Raw genomic sequence first — 20774 nt, forward strand, 5'->3', positions numbered from 1 at the left:
CGGGAAAGAGAGTATGTACCAGCAACTGAGGTGCTTGTACAGGGGATTGAACCAAATCCGGCCTTGAGGGACTACCACAGCAGGGTGACAGGACTGTACTTCTGCAAATGCTTAGCACGCTCTGGGTCCTGGAAGTGTGCCAGAGGAGAAAGTGCTGTCGTCTATACATGCCAAAGTATGCTAAAAGCATCCAAACACAGCAATGTAGTGAGGTGTTCAGGAGAAGACCATGATGTGGTGAGTTCAACTGAATAAACTGGGTTAGAGAAATTGGACACCTGACCTCCCAGGATGCCTTTTCTCTCATTCCCTACGGTGAAGGAAACAATATATCGCAGCTGATCGGGGCACCAGCCGCTGGAGGCAGGTGACTTGAGAATGATGCCCGAGTCCACGGCTGGGGAAAATTAGCAGAAATTAGTTGATATATTAATAGGACTTTCAGAGATTGGAGGAGGAAGGAGGGTTTGTGTTATGCAAGCATAAAAGTAATGTGATGAAAGAGATGAATGTGATAGATGTCTATGAGAAAGACTAAAGGAAGCAAGTCTAAAATGAGATAACTACAAGATGAAATTGTGATCAGTGTCTTACAAATAATGTCTGCTTTTCTAGCCAAGCCTTTTTCTTGAAATGATATAAGGAGCGCAGAAGTTTGTATACAAAGACATAGTGACTACAGGACAAATATGTGGCGTGAAAAGACTTGCTCTAAGATGCATCCACCATATATGTCAAGGAGATAGTGAAAATCATCTAAACTGAGACCCACCTGTTGCCTTACTTACTGTCCTGCCCTGGTCCTTACATTTTTGAAAGCTGTTGATCAGTGCCCTGAGTCTTCTTTTCTGGCCACTGCAGTTCCTCCAATTACTCCTTTCCTAGGGTCCTGGTCAGGGCTCATCTCCCCTCTAGACCCTTTCCAACTTCAGTGAAAATCAGTCCCTGTGACTAGACCCAATGCTTTAGCTGAGGCTTTTCCAGCATCAAGTAAAGCAGAAGGATTACTCCATGTGTCTTACAGATGACCCTCCTATTTACACATTCCAGCATGTTGGGATTTTTTTTTGCTGCCACATGATGTCTTTGGCTGACATTCAGCTTGTGATAACTCCAGATCCTGCAAAGCTGTGAAGTAGTTAGTCATTTCCCACTCTGTATTTATGCAGCTGAAACACAGAAATGAATGTAGAACTTTGCATCCAATTTTTTTCAGACGATTCCAGTTTCTCAAAGCTCATTCAGATTCTGACTCCTGTCCTCCAAATCAGTTCCAGCTCCTCCCAGCTTACAGTCAGCTGTAAATTTACAAAGTACGCTCTCTATTCCATCATCCAAGTTGATAATGCAAATATTGAATAGTGCCAGACACTGGACAGACTCCTGGGAAACCCCTCTCAATGCATCCTTTTAATTTGATGGTGGACCATTGATAACTAATTTCTTAACACAGCTTTCTGGCCAGTTTTGCATCCACCCTATGGCTGCTCTTTTGTTACTGTCCTGCAACGGGGAGCTGTTCCTGTAAGCACCTGCTCTTTTGTCAAAAAATGCTTTTTTTTTTTTTCTCCCCCCTGTACTCGCAGGCTGGTAACCCCACGGAACAGCAGCCAGAGAGGCGGCCAGCACACAGCGTCTGAGGAGCTCCTCTGGGCCCTTAGACAGCCAATTAGTGCAGGATGAAAAGTTGGGGTGCCCGTGGGCAATTTGTCTTTTGATTCTGTCAGTTCACTTCTATTCAGGGCTCCAAAGAAATGCCCTCAGTGTTTATGCAGGGTTTTTTTCATATACTGCTCTTGTGTCCCGTGGAGGAAAGAAAGTATTTGTCTGTCTGAGAGTGAGCTAATGTTAAACACAAGTTTGTGGTCCTTTTTTTTACTTCCTAGTACTTGATGGCTTTTTCCTTAATATCAATATTCTACTACCATCTTTACTATCAGAAAAGGATGTAAAGGAAGGCTATGTGAACCCTGATAACTCAAATACACTTTGGTCTGCAAGCCTCAAATGCATGTTGGGAACTCTGGTTGCTCAGGTAAAGAATTAATATTTTGCAAATTAGAAGAAACATTTTTGCTTGGAAAAATAATTAACCCTGTGTAATATCAGATGTTTTACTGTTCAGCTCTTCTATAACAAAGTTGCCAGTAATTTTTCTGGATTATTAGGTTGAGCCTAATCCAGGGTTGAGTCCTATACTTCATGAAATGAATATACCCCATAAATTAAGTAAAAGACATTGCTTCCCAGAGAGGACTGATAATAGTTTTTAAATAAGCATCAGAAGTTTGGATATGATTCAGGGATAATGGGCATCAGCAAAGGTCAAACTGTTGTTATAACCATCCAGTGCAAGTGGAGACGGTGAATCAGAAAATCTTTTACATATTTGAAGATACACTTGTCAGAAGGTTGGATCAAGGCATTTTAATTCCTCATCTTTTACAAGAGGAGCAAACATGAGGTGACGAGAGATGTTCTGAGACATAGTTCAGGAGTCCTTCACAATTTGCAGAGTAGCCTGTAAGAACACAGCCCGCTCTGGGCCCCACCTTGAGAAAATAAGTGTTTGTGAAATGGTTTGGTATTGAGAAGTACCTCAGATCTTGCCATTACAACGTTTTAGATGTCAAAGGCACGGATGGATAAATGTGAAGAGCCTTTAAAAAAGGAGTCTTTCAGATACTGAAGTTGCAATCCCATATTGAATGAATAATCCACTCCAGAAATGTGGAAAATATTTAGTGAACAGCTGGAGTGACTGCAGTCGATTCATCACTATTTTAATGGGGGATAGAGGTCAGCAAATGCTAACTATGTTTAAGCGGGGATATGAAAATGAGTATAATCAAGAATTTTTAAAAATATAAACCATCTGGTTAAAGCAAGAGAATTAGAGGATAATTTTCCAATATCAGAAGCTAAGCTAAGGGATAATTAGGAGAGAAAAAAATACGAATTTTGAACCGCTGAGAACATTTCAGCTATCAGCAGAACACACAATGAGGCTAACACAAGCCCTAGCTCCAGTTTTAGCAGGGTGGGGGACTGACATACTCGTTTTCACCCCAGGCAGCACAGTGCTTCCCTGGAGTCAGTGAAGCCACTGGTATATTCCCACTGCTGGAGAAGTGGCATCCTGCAAATACCCTTCTGGCACGTAGCTTCGGAAAAGAGCAACAGTGCAACACTGGGACTTCAGAGAGCAAACCTTCAGCTGGGCTGTGAACACCGGTCAGATACACCTGCCTGCTTGAAACCCGTTCCTCTCTGGCATTTTTACTGCAATTTATTATGGGCTTGCTTGTTTTCCCTCCGCAGTGATTTGGTCCTAAATGAGTAATATAGGGGTTTGCACAAAATCAGCAGTTGTAAATCACCACCAACAAAAATGATAAAACTACTTCTAGCATCTTTAATTTCCAATCAATGAACAAATGAGGTTATTGGCTGAATAAGGGGTAGAGGATTGTCAGGCTTTTTAATTCAACCATTCTTCTGGTCTGACTCAGCTGTCAGAGCTGACTTGAAGGGAATGGTTGAGACAACACACAATCTGAGTTGTTAGAGGGCAAGGAAATCTATAGAATGAAAGCAATGATTATGACTTCCCAGGAACATTGATATGCTAAATCTCTGAGCGAGAAAGATATCTTGGATAGGAGTTTTAAATAAATTCAAGATTTTTGTAAAAAATTAGCTTTTGAGGCCCACGAGAAAAGCTTGCATTTGAAATGTTGGCTGCCTGGATACACCTCACCTACATGAATTGTCTTGTGCGATTTTTTGGTTGCTAAGGATGCTATCGCAAACAGACGGAATTTCAATTGGAGCCTGGAGCAGGCAGCCTGCTATTTCTGGTGGGGTGCGGAGTAGCCTGTTCTCATCTATTTATTATTACTTTTGTAGCAAGGTATCAGTTCCTGGAACTGGCAAAGCAATCTTTCTTGGGATGAAATGTTGTCTTTTTCAGATGGGGGAATTCAGAATACCACCACACGAGTCGAATTGTTTACCAGACATGTAAAAAATCAGAGTATAGTGTGTTTCCCAGGCCCGGGTTTTTTCGGTTATGTCCACATTTGGGTCGCAGCAAGTCAAAAAGGCATATTCAGACATAGCAGGTTATTACTAACAGCGGCATTGAATCAGCACAAAGTTCAGTAGAGGTCACAGGTGGGAGAAAAATCCCAGTAAACACACTGAAATAGGTCACATTGGGTATCGTGGTATCGCAGTCATACAGCCATCAAAACCCAGTTAGTTTTAAGCTAACTGCAATGTAAACACAACCTTAGTGAGGATTTGCTGGGGACGAATGGTCTCAAGCCTTTTTTTTAGATGTAAGAACAGACGATACCTAAACTGTTGTGGTTCATAGAGACACAGCGATGTCTGTGAGCTCCGGTCTCTCATGGGGGCTTTGAAAGTTTCCCCCCAACCCCACTGGCACTAAAGAAGAGCAGGCTTGCTCTGTCAGCGGATGTTAAGAAGTCCCATTAAAGCAGTTGCCAGTATCTGTTCTGCTCCTGTTGCTCTAATGTCCTAGCGTCAGGCAGCTTCTTTTCTCTATATATAAATTTAGACCTAACAGAAGTACCAGAGAAATTCCTCTCCCTACCTAAGTGTTGGCAACAGGGCTTAAAAGAGCTCTTTAAATAAAGCTATTTAGGAGAATATCTTGCAAGCTATCTCCCCATTTAAACAACCCCCTAATCCCACAGTGATGATTCTCTCCGTTTCCAAAAGGCCTCTCTGGATGGGAGGAAGGAAGAGGGCACCCGGTCGGCCGGCGAAGGCTGCGAGTTCCCGGCCATTCGGGTGTCTTTTCGCACTGCCTCACCTACCATCTGCCCTCAGATTATGCTGTGTCAGTGCCTGACAGCAAGATGCACATCGGTTATCGTTGCTCTTAAACATGAGATTCACAGTGTTAATCTTAAAAGTATTAGGCCGTGACTGGTCAGTTGGTCTTTTTCTGCTGCCACCTCTTTTTACCCATCCTCTTCCAGATGTGCTGTTGAAAGTCATACTTGAAGGAAGTTTGTTACTGGTGACAGCCCAATTTCTTAACTAACAGTGACTCACCACAGTGACTCGAGAGACATGGACTTACTTTTATTTTTACAAAAATCCAGATACGCTTATCTTTTCCTATATGTGAACCGATACCCCTTGTTATTCATTCAAAACCTATGTAATTCAGCTTAAGTGGGGGAAAGGGGAATCAGAAGGAAAAGGATGCATCCTGTTAGAAAATGGAAAATACTGTATTTATCATCTTAAAAAGAACAAAAAGATCTGCAAGTTATGTGGGTTTCTGTGACAGTAATTATCCTTCTATTCAAGAATGAGTAATTACATTATTCTGCATGCTAACTTCCCCCCCTCCCCGGTTATGTGGCATGCGCAGGCAGGCGCACACACACACGCAATGTGGTTGTACCCTGAAGAATAAAAACAGGGTGCACTAGAGAAGGTGATTCTGTCGTTTTCCTGAATAATGGTGATTATGGTACTTTTTTGTTTGTGCTAAACACCCGTGGGGAGAGGAAAGCAAGCTGAATTTTTTTTACCCTTCTCATTAGGGAAGCAGGGCACTGCTCTGCCTTGGCACCAGCCAGTGCGATGCTTTGGAAGTGGTCGCTCCTTTCTCTCTACACTGAGAGATGCAATGAGAAAATATTAAGTACTGATTAACCTAGAAGACAATTTATGAAACGTGTATATAAAGGGAGAGTTTATCCACTGCCCAGCACTTCTGAAGAGCACTTTCCCTTTGGTGGAAAGGACATGTTTCCCTCACCTTTTACGTGGGCTGACTCGTGTAAGGTGAACTGCATGTAGTACCTGCCTTTCTCCAGTGGTTCAAGGTCAAGTCTTCTGTGAAAGTTGAAAGTCTAAAGTCCAAACTCACTGGTTACATAGAATCATAGAACCATTTAGGTTGGGAAAGACCCTTAAGATCATCGAGTTCAACCGATAAGCTAGCACTGCCAAGTCCACCATTAACCCATGTCCCTAAGCACCACGTCTACATGGATTAAATACCTCCAGGGATGGTGACTCAACCACTTCCCTGGGCAGCCTGTTCCAATGCTTGACAACCCTTTCAGTGAAGAAATTTTTCCTAATATCCAACCTAAACCTCCCCTGGTGCAACTTGACGCCATTTCCTCTCGTCCTATTGCTTGTTACCTGAGAAAAGAAACCGACACTTTCCTCTCTACAACCTCCTTTCAGGTAGTTGTAGAAAGCGATAAGGTCTCCCCTCAGCCTCCTTTTCTCCAGGCTAAACAACCCCAGTTCCCTCAGCCGCTCCTCATCAGACTTGTGCTCCAGACCCTTCACCAGCTTCGTTGCTCTTCTTTGGACACACTCCGGCACCTAAACATGAAGTGTACCTTTACCTTGTCTTGCTTCCTTTCCATGCTGGCTGTGTAAAGCAGATGTATCTTTGCCAGACTTGATAAATTCTCACAGATTAAAGCTCCCCAGGGAAGTTTTGCCTGCTTTTAAAGAACTCTTCTTGCTTTATGCAATGATGTGCTGCTGAGTAGCCTCTCATTTAATCAGTAGTACTCATTTCTCTATCCTACTTGTCATGCACCCATGGCAACCCTCATAAAACCTTAGGTAGAGTCGTGGATGTGACCTCAGGGGCTGAGCTAGACCTTCCCAAGGCAGAATCACCTAGACACTCTAATTCCTTAGGAATCTCATCCAACTTGTTATTAAGCAGCCCTGATGTTGGAGGTCCCATTGTTTCCTCTGACAATCTGTCTAACTGCTTCTCCATCCCCCCTGATACAATGTCTTTTGTCATTCCTAACCGGAAGTTTTCCTGCTGCCATTTAATCCCAGTGTGGTCCAGCCTTCACAGAACATGTATCAGTAAACATGTGTGGAGAACACATATCAATAAACATGAGTATTTAGAGTAGTCCTCTACATATTTGAAGACTGTTGCTGTATCTTCTCTAGGATAAATCCTTCTTCATTAGGAAGTGCATTTAGGCCTCAAACATTCCTTTGCCTTTTTCTGGACAATCTGCAAATAGCCCACTTTTGCCTGTAACTGAGGGACCCAGATACTTGGCACTGCTCTAGGCAAGTCCTCACCAGTCCAGCTAGTCTACTCACCCACCTTGAACCTACATTTTGGCAGGTAAAAAGGCAGTATTCTTAAAATAATTCCCTAAATTCCTAAAACTCTTAATCTCCAGAGAAAAGTGAAGTCTAGGTCAGATCTCTAAATGTAGACTGACAGATTTCCCGTTTGGAGATCATCAAAACTGCCTACCTATTGCTCTGATAAGGTTTAACCTGCTGCTCAGGGCTAGTCTTTTCTAGAACAGACTAGCCACGTCCATGTGTGGCAGGTCGCTGGTACTCCTTAGGCCTAGTTATGCTTTTTCTTGTGTTTCTCCAGCTCCAAACATCAAGAGTGATGAGAGGGCTGTGTCACGTTCCCCCAGAGCAGTGGTTTTACAGCACAAAACCCAGCTCGTGTCAGTGCGTGGCGTGAGGGTTTGCAGGGGTGGGTGAAGGAGGCTGAGGCTGTGTTTTGGGACCAAGTAGGGCAGGGGGTCCAGCCTTGCTGCAGTGTCACCCAGCCTGTCTGCTGGGACCAGTCTCCAGAGGGAACTGTCCCCTCATGTTGTACCTGGATGTTGCTTTAGGGCAAAAAACAGAGCTTAGGAGCATGATAACACAAGTACAGCACCTGGGAGTCAGCTGGGGAGCAAGGTCAGTCGACAGCGTGGTTGTGCATCATGTTAGGAGAGGAGGTTCTGTTCATAGCATTTTTAGAGACATACTTAAAAGAAAGGACTGCAGGACCAATTTAATGATAAAAAAAGGCTTTCTTCATGTTTATGCGTCTGTCTCAACAGCTCAGTGTCCACTTAAGAGAAGAACTCATCACAGCCTCCTAAACTCTTTTCTGTGGGAGTTTGATTTAACTATGTCAGAGAAGACAATGGAATAATGAACTGAGATGATTAATGAAATGTCTTAAGCAAATGTTCGTTAATGTTCTGCGTTTAAGCCCCAACTGTTTTTAAACCCCAGGTCTGCATTTAAAACCAACCCCGATTTATTTAAACATTTATTTACCCTACAAATAAATCTGTTATGGCGGGTTTCCTCTCAAACAGCTATTTGAATTATTAGACAATTAATTTTCTCTTATAGTTTGCAGAAAAACAACGTTTTTTCATTTCTTATAATATTTGCTCTCTTGCCCAGCTGTTGGAGGGCCGGAGCATCCTTACAGAATAAGTTGCTTATTCCCAGCCTTGAACATATTTACCAAACAGACATTAGTTTTAACAGGTAATTTTCAAGTGTCTTGTAACAAGTCCCTCCAGTCTTTGACTTTGGTGGCTATTTCTCTTGATCATATTCATTTTATGCTGAGAAACAAAGCAAAGCAAAACAAATGGGAAAAAACCCAACTCTATAAAGCAAAAGCCAGGCTTTAAACGTATATGCATTGAATTTTGATAAAGTTCTTGGGATGTAAAAAATGCAGGTCTGCCGCAGGTAATTCCTTTTCAAACAAAGTACCAAAACATGCATACTCAGAGATTAAAAAAAGAAAATAACATTTTCTCTGTTTTCCTACCACGTATCGACATGTTTCACCACCCTGAAAAAGAGCAGCTGAGTGTCAGCGATCTGGGTCAGGTTTCGTTAACAGTCTAAACGATAGCATAGCAACTGCGTTCACACATTTGCAAACAAGGAAAACCTGAGAGGAGCTGCAGGCGTGCTGGACCAGGAACAGAATTCAAATGTTCTTGGCAAATTGGAGACAAACTGAAAAAGCCAGACGTCATGCTGGGGTATATAAATAGGACTACAGCACGCATGACATGTCCAGTTCTTCTTCTCTTCTGCTCAGCATTGGCAAGGCCTCGTATGAAATACTGTGTCCGGTTTGGGGTGTCGCATTTGGAAGAGTAATTGGCGGGGGAGCAGTGAAAATGATCAGAGCTCCAGAAAACGTGGCATCTCAGGTCTGCTTGCACTAATGGAGTGAATACTGAGGTGTGACATGGCAGGTGTTGAAGTACGCGGAAGGCTGCTGCCCCTTCTTGACTAAGATGGATGGGAGAGAAATGATGGGCTTACGCTGCATCAAACAGAAATTCAGGTTAGACACAGAAAAAAACCTCCAGCTATGGATGCAGAAGTGCTGGAATACATTGGGAGACCTCATTATTACTGGAGGTATTAAAAACCATGTTAGACTGGCATCTGCTAAAAAGGAATTGGGATGCTTGAGCTCGCTTGGGCATAGAGGACAGGGGAATAACTGGGACCCCACCATCCTGTGGTTTTATGACCATATGAATAGACCATAGAGATAAGGGAATCAACAGCAGACTAGAAGGTAGGTCCAATCTTACCATTTTGTCATGTACCTGCTATCAGAAAGAAGCAAGGAAAGAGGTGCTTTTTTTTTTTTCCTTTTTTCCCCCTTAAAAGGCATTGGTGACTGGAGTATTTGAAAGCTGTACCCTAACTTGCAAAGGCAGAATTTGCTTTCCTGCTGCTTTCATAGACACTATGTGACGGTGCAAATGTATTTCTGAGTTTCCATGTAAAAGCATACAGGATAAAAATAAAATTACATTATATCTGGATCCATGAAAGCTGTGGGTGGGTGGGAGGGCTGCTGCCAAAGCCCTGATTTTAAGCTTCATGGGAGAATTGGGGAGAAATTGCAGCTCCTCAGTGAGATTGATTCCACGACTGCTCAGCTTGATAAGCTCAGCAGAAGATCAGCAGGAAAAAAAAAATCCTAAAACCTGTGGGGTTTTTTTGTTTGAATAAAAGCCCATGTTATGAAACTGTAGTACTGCTTGTTAGTAGCTTTGCTGTTTGACACAAACATTACCCATCAACTGATAGTGTTAGTGATTATTTAGTATTTCAGCCTCTAATTAACAAAAACGATAATCAATTCCTGCAGAAAATACCATTGTACTTTGCAATGGGTACTTTTTAAAACTTGTTTTATGCTTTCTAGTTAGGCATATAAATAGGATTCAGCAATAGAAAGGTTCTTCTGTGTGGCTGGGGTAGAAAAAAGGGTTGTGTACATTTACTTCATAGTTTGAGAATTCAAGGGCACAGAGGAGGTTTTGGCATGTACATCTTGGCTTTAAAGGGAACTGGGAAAGCTACACCAGGCTTCGTTGTGTTTTTCCTGTAGATCTCCATTCCCTTTGCCATCTCTCCTCCCTCTTTTCAGACGGGCTTTGAAACTCCTTACGGACCTGATACAGCATTGCTCTAGGAGTTTCCTCATAACCAAATCCTGTCACATGAGGATACTGCTAAGAGGAGAAAAAGCCCTAACAAGTTCTAGCAATGCCAAATTACATTCAGTTCTTGTATTTTCACTTGGCATGGTAACACTTCGAAAGAGCAATTGTTTCACAATCAGAACTTCTGCAGCCTGTTCATTTCCTTTCTCTTACTTAGCTGTTCAGAGACCATCAGACACCAGGCAAGCCAATAAATGTCCATCTGAGCAATTATATAGCATAAACATCAAGTGAAACAAACTATTTTTTTCTTGCAAGTACAAATTAAAGGGACAAAACTGATAGTGTCACTAGAAATAGTTTATTTGCATGGCAACTCTTTTCTCTTTAATGAGCTTCAGGTATTAACTGAATTAAAAATCCTGATTTTAAGAAAGCTTTTCTCCTAAAATAATCCCTCTGTCGTGACAGATATGGGACACAATTCTCTCAAAGAAAACTCAGTACTTGCAGCCATGATTCATGCGACCTTTTCAGCAAAGTACTCAAGAATACGCTAGTTGTTCCTAGGCTGCTTGGACTTAAACTTATGCTAAAAGTTGTATTTATAAATCAGGAGCTTGTGCCTGCATCGTTTGAAATAGAAGCAAGTCTCTTTTTAGGCTAGTCCCTGGAAGAAGCAGTGCTATGCATAGGGATTTCGATGGCTCTTCTATTAGGGATCACCGGTAACATCATTTGAGATGCTTTCAATGAAGAGATTGAGTGGTTTACAGCTCTTCCCTCTGATCAACATTAAAAGAAAAGAAATTCCTTTACGCAGCACAGCAGATGTGCAAAAAGATGACTGATGCTTAATATCCATGCTGATAGCCATGTTACCCACAGGGAAGTCCTGAGCAAGAGGGATTTCTGAATCACAGAGCTCCGAGGGAGGAGGAAAACTGATTTGTTAAGAAATTGGTTTTAGTGGGATACTTGTGAAAGAGGTCAAAAACAGCTGGGTCTGGTTGGCATGTCTTGCAGTGAATTGCAGAAATCTGCAGGCTCTGTCCTTTGTTTCAGGATCTGCGTGCAATATGGAAGTGAACAAATGACATTAAGCGAATATTATTTGGTGTCTCAGATTAATTGCTGTCCCTAACAGGACACTGACATTCAATCATTCTCATCCCAGTAAATTCCAGGTGTTCAGCAAAGGGGTCCATGCTGATGAGCCACAAAGGCTAAAACTCATATCTGCTGTCTTTAGATAACTGCGGTATAAAAGTCTATGTGTACTCCTAGGGAGATCCTATCTCCCTAGGATCCCTTTATAATAATTGGAAGAGAATTTGACCCTATTTTTGGCATCTGCTTTAAGATGGCATGAATCACACCTTCCAAATGCTTTCTCTTTTTTGTTTAGGAAAGCAGCCAGTGGTGCTGGTGACTAGCTCAGAAACAGACATTTGAATAACAGATCTATCAGGTTAGGAGAGATGACTCCCAGCCAAAAGCACAAATATACACGGTATGCCTGGATGCACATCCCTTTTCTCGTCGTCCTCTGCCGATGCCAAATGACATCTGGCTGGGCAGTGCCACGGGGCGCTCCTGGGCTGCAGGTCTGCCTTATGCTCACCTAGAAAGTGGAGAAGAGGGAGGGAGGAGAGGGGCTGGCTGCTGCCCAGCTCGCATCCCAGTATGGAGCGGGGACACGTCTGCAGAATGCACCAGGCCCGAGAACTGGATTGTGTTTTGAGGTCCCACAGCGCAGAAATAGCCCATGTGCCTGTTATGAAAAGGCTGTAGTTCAATTCCCAAGACAACACGCGACACTAGGCTGGGGCCCCTCAGCTGGTGGCCTCACTCCCTCCTTACATGATGTTTATCATGGAAAAAGAAGTCGCAGGCATCAGGGCTGAAAATCAGAGCAGCAGGCTTCTCTTCCTGTTCTCATTTACAGGTATAGGAAATTATTGCTCAGCAGGGGAGGCAGTGTTAAAGCAAAACCTCTGCTTAAAGGCCCAGGTATCTCCTCCGGTTGCAGACCTATCACCGCATTAACCCTGGCAGTCTGGCACTGCACGCGGCGTTGATCCAGCTGAGGATGTTTGGTGGGGGCAGCAACAGCAAGGCAGGTCACCCTTCCTCATTGTTCTTTGACTTTGCTTTCAGGTTATTTCAAAGAGACGTTAATAAAGACTGTTTTTCTTTGAGCAAGGCTTGCTTTCTGTGATCATTTTCTGATAATATCGTTTGTTTTCAGCCTGGCAGTAGAGTTGTGGAATGAGGTCCCCCTGGACCTTCACGACTGTTTATTTTACCTGGCAGTTAATATCTCAGCTCCTTCCCTTGTCACTTGATCTGGGATAAAAGAAACCTACCCCTTTCTTAAGAAAAAAATAAAAAAATAGAAAGGAAAAAAAATCTCTGAGGGGAGGAATGATTATAGGGAAGATGGGATGTATACTGTACTGGGTGGCCATTTTCTGGCAAAGCAAATCAAGCCCTGAACTCAAACTCTGTTTATTAAGCAAACAAAATGTTTCACCATGTGCAGTGTGCCTGATTCTGCAGCAAACAGCAGAAACAACCTTGAAACAACCCCATGTGCCAGGCAAGGGGTGACTTAGCATTACAGTTCTTCAAGCTCTAAAAAGAAACCTTTGTACCAGCTTTGGTGCAATATTTGGTTTGCTTGTAAAAGATCCAGTCTTCTATAATTTATTGTAGGTGTAATGAAATATGTTTAATTTGATGGAAAGTCCTTGATAAGATACCAGCGGTGGCAGCATGTGGATGTTTCCTAACTGGCATTTGAGAAAGCCAACATGATTTAATCAGGGCTCATTTTAAGTTGACTTGTAATTGCCTGCACAGGAAAGGTAAAAAGTGAGTTCCTCTGTAACTATGAGATTCTGTTCTCCACATCCAGCTGGAATATAATATTGCTGCATTGGCTTGTAGGCCTGTGGGGTTTAAATAGTGTCTGCAATCTGGTGCCATGCTGATTTACTAATCCTTGATCTTAGTTGAACATGATCACAGTCCCTGCTTCTGTTCATAAGGGATAGGCTTACTGTTAATTGACAGGCTTTGGCGTCCTACCAAAAGAACTGCAATGTAGAGAAGGAACTAAAACTGAGCAGAGGATGTATCGGACAAGCCAATTTGGGGGGAAAAAAAATCTATTTAGTAGATCTTTATGCCAAAAATTATTTTCTATTTTATTGTTTCATTAAAACTACAGTATGTGATTTGCATTTTAACATGAAACTAATAAAACCAGAGTAATCTGAAATGTGTTTGCAGGGTGATTAAGTAACTAAGACGTGGTGTTTGGAATCTTCCCAGCTGCTCTGCTTTCCATTTACTTAATTATTGTGTGAACTTTCGTGTTTGTGTCTGCTCACAGAAACTTGTGTGCAATTGTACATGCTATGCATAGCCAATCTCATATTTGTGATATTGCTTACAGATTTCAAAGAGATTGTATCTGGGGGCTGGGGGCCGTGTGCCATTTTATCCAGCATGTTTGAAATTTGATGGAAAAATTTTAGTATGCTGTAGTTTCTTTTCCAGTGACTCCTCGGAAGTTTCAGACTGTCTTCTCTTTATTCAGAACTATGTTTGCCCCAAGTTTTGGTCCCTTTCTCTAGCTTTCTAAACCTGGCAAAACTTCAGAGAAAAATTATTGTGAGGGTGTGCTGAAATCCTTTTAGATACATCTGTCTACATTTCTGCACTGCTGGCCTTGCAGTCCTCAGACACGCTAAATTGAAGGGCAATATTTAGGTGTCTGTGGTACTCTAGGAGAATACAATCTTTCATCAAACAGTTTTGCAGCCTTCAGTACGGCCGAACTTGCCAACGCAGGTATGCTTGTTTGATGACAACTTTAAACCTTTCTTGTGTTTTGGATGTGTCACTCATGTTAGCTTTGAGCCCACCTACCTAGAGCCAAATATAAGTGCTTTGAATTCCCTGGAAACTTGTTTTTACGCAGTGAGCTTTGGGGACATTCCTTTGGAGAACGTCCTGCCTGGTTTCATAATTTCATCTAACCAAAGGAAAAGACAGGTGCTCTTTTTGGGTTTTGGGGATCACTTGCAACAGATCTTCCACTGCTGTGCAAGTGAGGAGCAGACTAGGAGCCTTCCTTCTTGTTAGGTAATTTTTTTAGATTCAATGAAGAGGAGCGTAAGACTGAAAACTGAACAAATTGTTTCATGCTGAGCCAGGGCTGAACTGTGGAGCAGGACAGTGCATGGCATCTCCTAAAAGTCTCAGACCAAACTCAAGCCAGGTGAGACTACAGTGACTTGGAGTCAACTCTGAGCTTTCCCAGTTCTTGACTGCTTTGGATGTTCAGGTGTCCCTCAGATAACCGAAATGGCTCTGGGGCATGTCTACTGGTAGTCTTCTGGCTTTGTCCAACTGACTGCATCATTACCTGGTATTTCAGCAGCACTGTGTTTTGCTTCTGCCATGCAAACCTCCAGCTGGTGTATTTTCGACTCTGGCTGTATGGAAGATTCCTTCAAAAGTGGCTGTATAACTACCTTGCAATCCCCATGCCAAATAATTTATCACTGACTATGTGCTTATGTAGGGTATTCAGAGGTGAAGACTGTGATGGTAACAGTCATCTCATGCCTGTATGTGTAACCCACCTGTGAAGACTGTGGATAGTGGGCAGAGATGTCCACATCAACGTGACATTTCTGCTCTCAAGATACCTCAGTTCAATAGAAAAATCAAACCTTCCTCCAAGCCAGTCCATGGCCTCTGTGGTGGTCCTAGGCCTTCATGGCCACAACAGGCTACCCGAGCTATTGCCATATAACTGCGGGTCCGTGACTCAGTGTAAGCCTCTGTCTAAATGATGGGGGTCAGTTTATACTGCCAAGTGTTGCACATGGACAAGGGGTTCATGTTCACTCTAATGTCTATCTACTTTCCTGAGCCCTGTCAAGGCCTTCCAAACTCTGAGGTCAAAAACTTACTACCTCAGGCTTAGTTAGCAGTGTCACAGCAATTTTTCCATTGCCAACTGACCGACTGGGTGATGTCAATGTTTTGGTGTCTGTGGGGTCACTGTATGCCTCACTTGCTATTGCCCTAGCTGGTTTTAGCAAAATTTCATTCTCATCCCTGCCATCTCTGCCAGCCATACCCTTATGGAAGGATAGTGCTCTTTCTTTGTCCACCTTCTATGAAGGGTTTTCATTAAATGTGTTCTCTCATGCCTGGGTCCTTGGTCTTCTATATGGGACCTGAATTTGGTGTCAATCAGAATCAGAGAAGTCCTTCTTCAGCTTACCTGTGGTGGTGTCCATGACTTTGCCTCAGTTATTCTGCAGCATATCCTCTTCTCTGGCATCCCGGTTGTCCGGATTATGCTAGAATACAGCAAAGCTCTTTCCAGTCTGTGAGCCCTTGTTTTTGCCCATGACGATGAGAGCACCAGAGTGAGGAACCAGGGAGAGGGGATGCTATAAACCACGTCCTCACCCTATCCTGGGTTCAGGTGCAGCTGGGGTGCACAGCTAAACACAGGAGCTGGGAGGCATTCCTGAGTTCACAGAATCACAGAATCGTATAGGTTGGAAAAGACCTTTAAGATCATCAAGTCCAACCATAAACCTAACACTGCCAAGACCACCACTATACCATGTCCCTAAGCACCTCATCCAAACGTCCTTTAAATACCTCCAGGGATGGCAACTCAACCACTTCCCTGGGCAGCCTGTTCCAATGCTTGATAACCCTTTCAGTGAAGAAAAATTTCCTAATATCCAGTCTAAACCTCCCCTGGTGCAACTTGAGGCCATTTCCTCTTGTCCTATCACTTGTTACCTGGGAGAAGAGACCGACCCCCACCTCTCTACAACCTCTTCAACACCAGAGAAATGAGCTGGAGCATTTCTCTTACCCTCTAATTATTCTTAAGCAGATTAAAAGCAACAAAGATATAAGTATTGCCAGTCTTGACAGATCAATTTACGCAACACTTCATAAAGTGATATTTAGATAGCAGTGCAACTTCAAGACAAAAAAGCATAATATTTTTGTATCGGACTATTGCCAGTGGTTTTCCTTACTGGCTCCTGGGCATCCTGTGGTTGTGACAATCCAGATATTAAAAGACCTTTGGCTTCTAACCAGAGGCATGTGCTATGGAAACGCTGGATGGGCTGTTTCTGGAGCTGTAAGGGAAGCTGAAGCCTCCCACCTCGTCCTAAGGCTACTGGACTGTCCATTTAACTCTGAACTGATAATAACAGTTGTGCATTTTTGAATAATCTAAGAATAATCTTGTTGTGATCACTCAGGAGAAATCATTTGAATTAATGGAGGTATGAAATTGAAGTGGATTAGCTAAATCACATTAAAACTCTATGCGCACATTCTCATTCAAAATTAAAATGGGCTTAGTTCTTAGTTTCATTTATTTCCTGCTGTGATGGTTGAAAAGTGTTTCAAATCAGGGCAACTTTAATTCTGAATAGGAAAACCCACAGGGGAGGTGAATATGTTTTACCTAAGGTGCATTAGAAAGTTAACTTGAATTAACTTCTTTAAGAAAATCTCTTACTCTTATCTTGAATGAGAGAAGAACATATTTGCTTGATGCTGAAAGTCAAAGAAAGGTTTGTCATGAGACGAACATAAAAATGTGAGGTGAAAAATAAGGTCTATTCTCAAAAAGTTATTTTTAAAAACTCCTTGTAAAATTTAGGAGAGTTTCTAATTAAATGAATTGCCTGGAAAATTCAGCTATCCCCTTAACAGTCGTTTTGTTCAATTTGGAGACAACACTCAGCCATTACAGTGTGAAACAGATTTGCTTTAATTGCAAATCTCAGAGCAGTCTCCTCCAGGAAGTTGCTTTCCACCTTTCATTAATAAGACTTGACTGTGAGGGGCACCTGCAAATAGCTGACAACTGCCTTATTATAAATATTTTATTAAAAGCACTTATTTTATAAATAGCTTTGTGTATCGGCAGAGACTTTTGACTAATGTTGGTAAATTTTAGCTACAATTAAGTAGCTCACTAATAATTCAAAGCTGGGGAAAGTTATCAGAAGGATGCTTAAAAAAAAATCTCGAGTTAGAAATGAGGACATGTATGTTTAAAGACAGCCCTGGGAAAAAAAAAAAAAAAGTATTGTGGTGAGAATGTAATGTATTTATAGAGCTCAAAAGGGTGTGCTCTGTGAAGGTATTGATAGGCAGTCTGTCCTTTTTTCAAGTCTTATCTTCAGGGTAGCAGAGCTCAAATGTGCCAAACACTTCTCGTGTTCAACTCTGATTGCATCTGTGCAATTTTCCCTGAGATTTATGCCTGGTGTAAATGAAAGCAGTGGGCATTCGATCTCATTGTCTCGTTATATTTAACATATTTGTTAGATTAACTGATTGCTTAAATGTTTTTATTCTTATCACATCTGCAGTGCCAAAACTTCACTGATCAACAAAAGGATGCTGGCTGGATGGATAACAAAGTGACTGCTGCTTCAGGCAAGAAATGCAGGCTCAGAAATGTGACTACCCCAGCCAGGAGAGAACGGAGCTCGTGTGCCTACTGAAGTCGCATTCCTGGTATTGAGAGGGAAGGACAAGTATTGTTTTAAGATTTTTCTAAGGGTACTTGGGTATGCACCCCCTCACACACATGCTTTGCTTCTTCATTTAGGAGAGACTGTAGAAAAGACAAAGACATCTGGAGCAGGGAAGGCAAAAGAAGCAGTAATGGGGCAAAAATATTCACACCTTGTCTTTTGCCGATGCTCTCTCAGTAAAAATGCTCTTGCAGAATATTTCAGTACCACACTACTTGCACGTGCTCTGCTACCCCAGCACGCATCCAAGTTAACTGAATGTAGCTGTAGATCATGGATATAGAAAATAAACGGCTGTTGCTGTCTTTGTGTTGCAGTTCTTAATTCTAGAGGCTTTTGGCAAGTGGCTGCAACACTTGGCTTGAAGTCAGGCTTCTTTAGCTTCCTGATGTGACTTGTGGGGTCTGATGTTCTCAAGGCACACATCTGGGTCAGAAGAAATGATGTCTGCTCTTTGCTGGGTGCTCCTCTCTCTGGTGCGAGTTCGTGCTCCAGGACACTGTGCTGCTGGCCTTTCAGAAGAGGTGAGTAATTTACTCCTTGACTACGTTTGGTCATCAAAAGCCTTTCAGCATTGCATAGCATGACTATATGCTCATCAGTAGCCTCTGGGCCGTTGGGTGATTGAAGTGATCTTCATTTATGTATTTGCTGTATTGCACTTGCCAGGGTACTGTGAGACTGGATGAATACTGTATTTACTCTTCAAGTTCTGCTCTGAGAAGTGAGTTGTAAATGGTGGATGTGGGAGATAGAAACCAGCAATGTACCTTCCTACACGCTTTTATTTGTCTAGTTTCAGTTTATCAAGTGCCCTTTATCCCTACCATTAAACGCTGGTTCATTTCTGGTAACTGCTGTGGCAAGTGGGGCTTGAGAGGGGTTTGGAAAGAGAAGTAAACATAAGCCTTATGAATCAGCTCACTTGGAGACCTTCTAAAGCAAAAAGCAGTTACTCCGGTAGGAGGTCAAACCAAGGCTGACGTCCCAGCCAGCAAGGGGAAGAGATCAACAGGTTGAGAGAAACAAGAGGGAGTAGACAGGGAAAGGCACAAGGTTAATTAGGAAGGTTAAGACAAAAGCATTGAGCTTGACAGCATGAAAGAAAGGAAACTGGTAGACTGGTTCTGGGGCAGAATATCAGGCAAGGGAAAGGACATTAGCCATTTTACCTGTAAAATTGCATTGTAAGCAAGTTATTATAGCTTCACATTTAGTCATTTGAGCAACGATTTTTTGTCTGGGTTGTCCCAGAGCTTGCACCACCCTCTTCATGCTCAGGGTGACCAGGAAAATAGGCTTTTCTATTCAGGTGAACAAGAGAAGTTTGTGGAGAGGTAACGGGTACCATCGACGCAGTGGCACAGAAACAGAGGTTACCTGTTCCAGTATCGGGCTCTGTGTGCTTAATATTGAGCCTGATGGCTGCATCCTTCAGTGCCCCAGCTGCGCTTCTTTCAAAACACATAAAGAAGGTGGATCCTGAATATTGGAAAGCCTTGGTTATTTTAAATTTGCTTCTCATCCAACTTGAATGTCATTGTTTAAATTGTGTGGGCCTCCTTTATGTTCCTGCACATGATGTACTTTCTTACCCAGAAAACAATGGATAAACTTTGAAACCATATACATTTCACAATGCTTACAAAATCCACACAAAACGGACATCTTATAATGCCCAAATATACTCATTTAAAAGTTGGTGGGGAAATTGTCCAGGATGTACAATATCACACCAAGGTTTTGTTCAGAGCAATTTTTTTAATGAGGCTTTTGGTCGTGGTGGTTTTTTTGTTTTAAATCTTTGAAAATAGGATTTGATGCTGATCTGCTGAAAGGCCTTATCCAGCGGTACTGCTGGCACTAAGTCACAGTGCAAACACAGCCTGGCGGTACAAGTCACAATGGACCACAGCTTGAAAATTATTGGCCTAGCAGCCCAGGAGCGGGAGCTCTCAGAGCTCTGCCTTTGAGTCTCTTTTCCATTTCCGAATTTCATCATGAACAGTATTAAAACCAGCATTTCTGCTTCTTGCTTTTGCCTGTGTAAAGGGAAAAGTGCAAGCACAGAAATAGATCCCCCCCCCCCCCTAAAGTCTTTATTCAGATGCTCATCAACCTAATATTTCCTTCCTTCTCCTCTTTGCTCACAGGCTCTCAGCTCTCCTTCGCCACATCCCCCTGCTTCTGTTAGCATTGCTCCTTTGTGCCTCACGTTGTTTCTCTTCTCAGCATGGCCCGCTGATGTGCCGTCGTGCTGAGCAGAGGGGCTGGAGTGAGCGAGAGCCCTGCCAGCAGTGGAAGAGGCAATGCTGTGCCTCAATTAAATGCCACACTTATGTTCCCTGATTATCAAGAGGTGCCGGATCCAGCCGAGCCACTTCAGCTTGGTGTGACAGCATATCAGCAGGGTAAGGAGGGAGCCCCAAGCCCTGGTGCACCTTGTTCAGGAAAGCATCCCACGGCAGACATGGGCTTCCTTTCCTTTTGATCAGAGGGGACCTGATTCCCCTTGTGTCTGTCCAGCGAGACACTTCTGAGACTATGTGGTCGTACTGCATCACTTGTCTGCCTGGTAGCACACAGAAGGCAGGGCTAAGGGTTCGATCTCCTGTATTAGTTCCTTGGGTGCTCTCCAAAACACATCAGCTTAGGCTCTTGGTTGAGAACATCAGCCCGCAGCAGGCATCCTCTGTCCTGTTGAAGGCTGGAGCATTTCACCTTACTTTGGGGTGCTGTGACAGTTGCTGTGTCTCAGCTGGGACACAGGGGCTTGTTAAGCTGCTGTAACCTTCTTTACATTTGGCTGTGGCTCTCCAGCCTCGAACGAGATAATGCTTTGCATTGCTTGTTTCCACCAGCACTTTGTGGCCACTGAGAT

The 20774-nt window shown here is 42.9% G+C and overlaps 1 long non-coding RNA gene across 1 annotated transcript in view; it reads left to right on the plus strand.

Annotated features, from left to right (window-relative positions):
- The window catches only part of LOC142404943 (uncharacterized), a 39579-nt gene extending 20026 nt beyond the window's left edge, over positions 1–19553 (plus strand). Inside the window, exons 2-3 of the long non-coding RNA XR_012774003.1 lie at positions 17726–18417; positions 19206–19553. This is a non-coding gene — a long non-coding RNA (uncharacterized LOC142404943). The remainder of the gene's footprint in view (positions 1–17725; positions 18418–19205) is intronic.
- Positions 19554–20774: the final 1221 nt, after the last annotated feature.

Source organism: Mycteria americana, chromosome 1 (genome assembly GCF_035582795.1).
Source record: "Mycteria americana isolate JAX WOST 10 ecotype Jacksonville Zoo and Gardens chromosome 1, USCA_MyAme_1.0, whole genome shotgun sequence".
In the NCBI taxonomy this organism is placed as follows: domain Eukaryota; kingdom Metazoa; phylum Chordata; class Aves; order Ciconiiformes; family Ciconiidae; genus Mycteria; species Mycteria americana.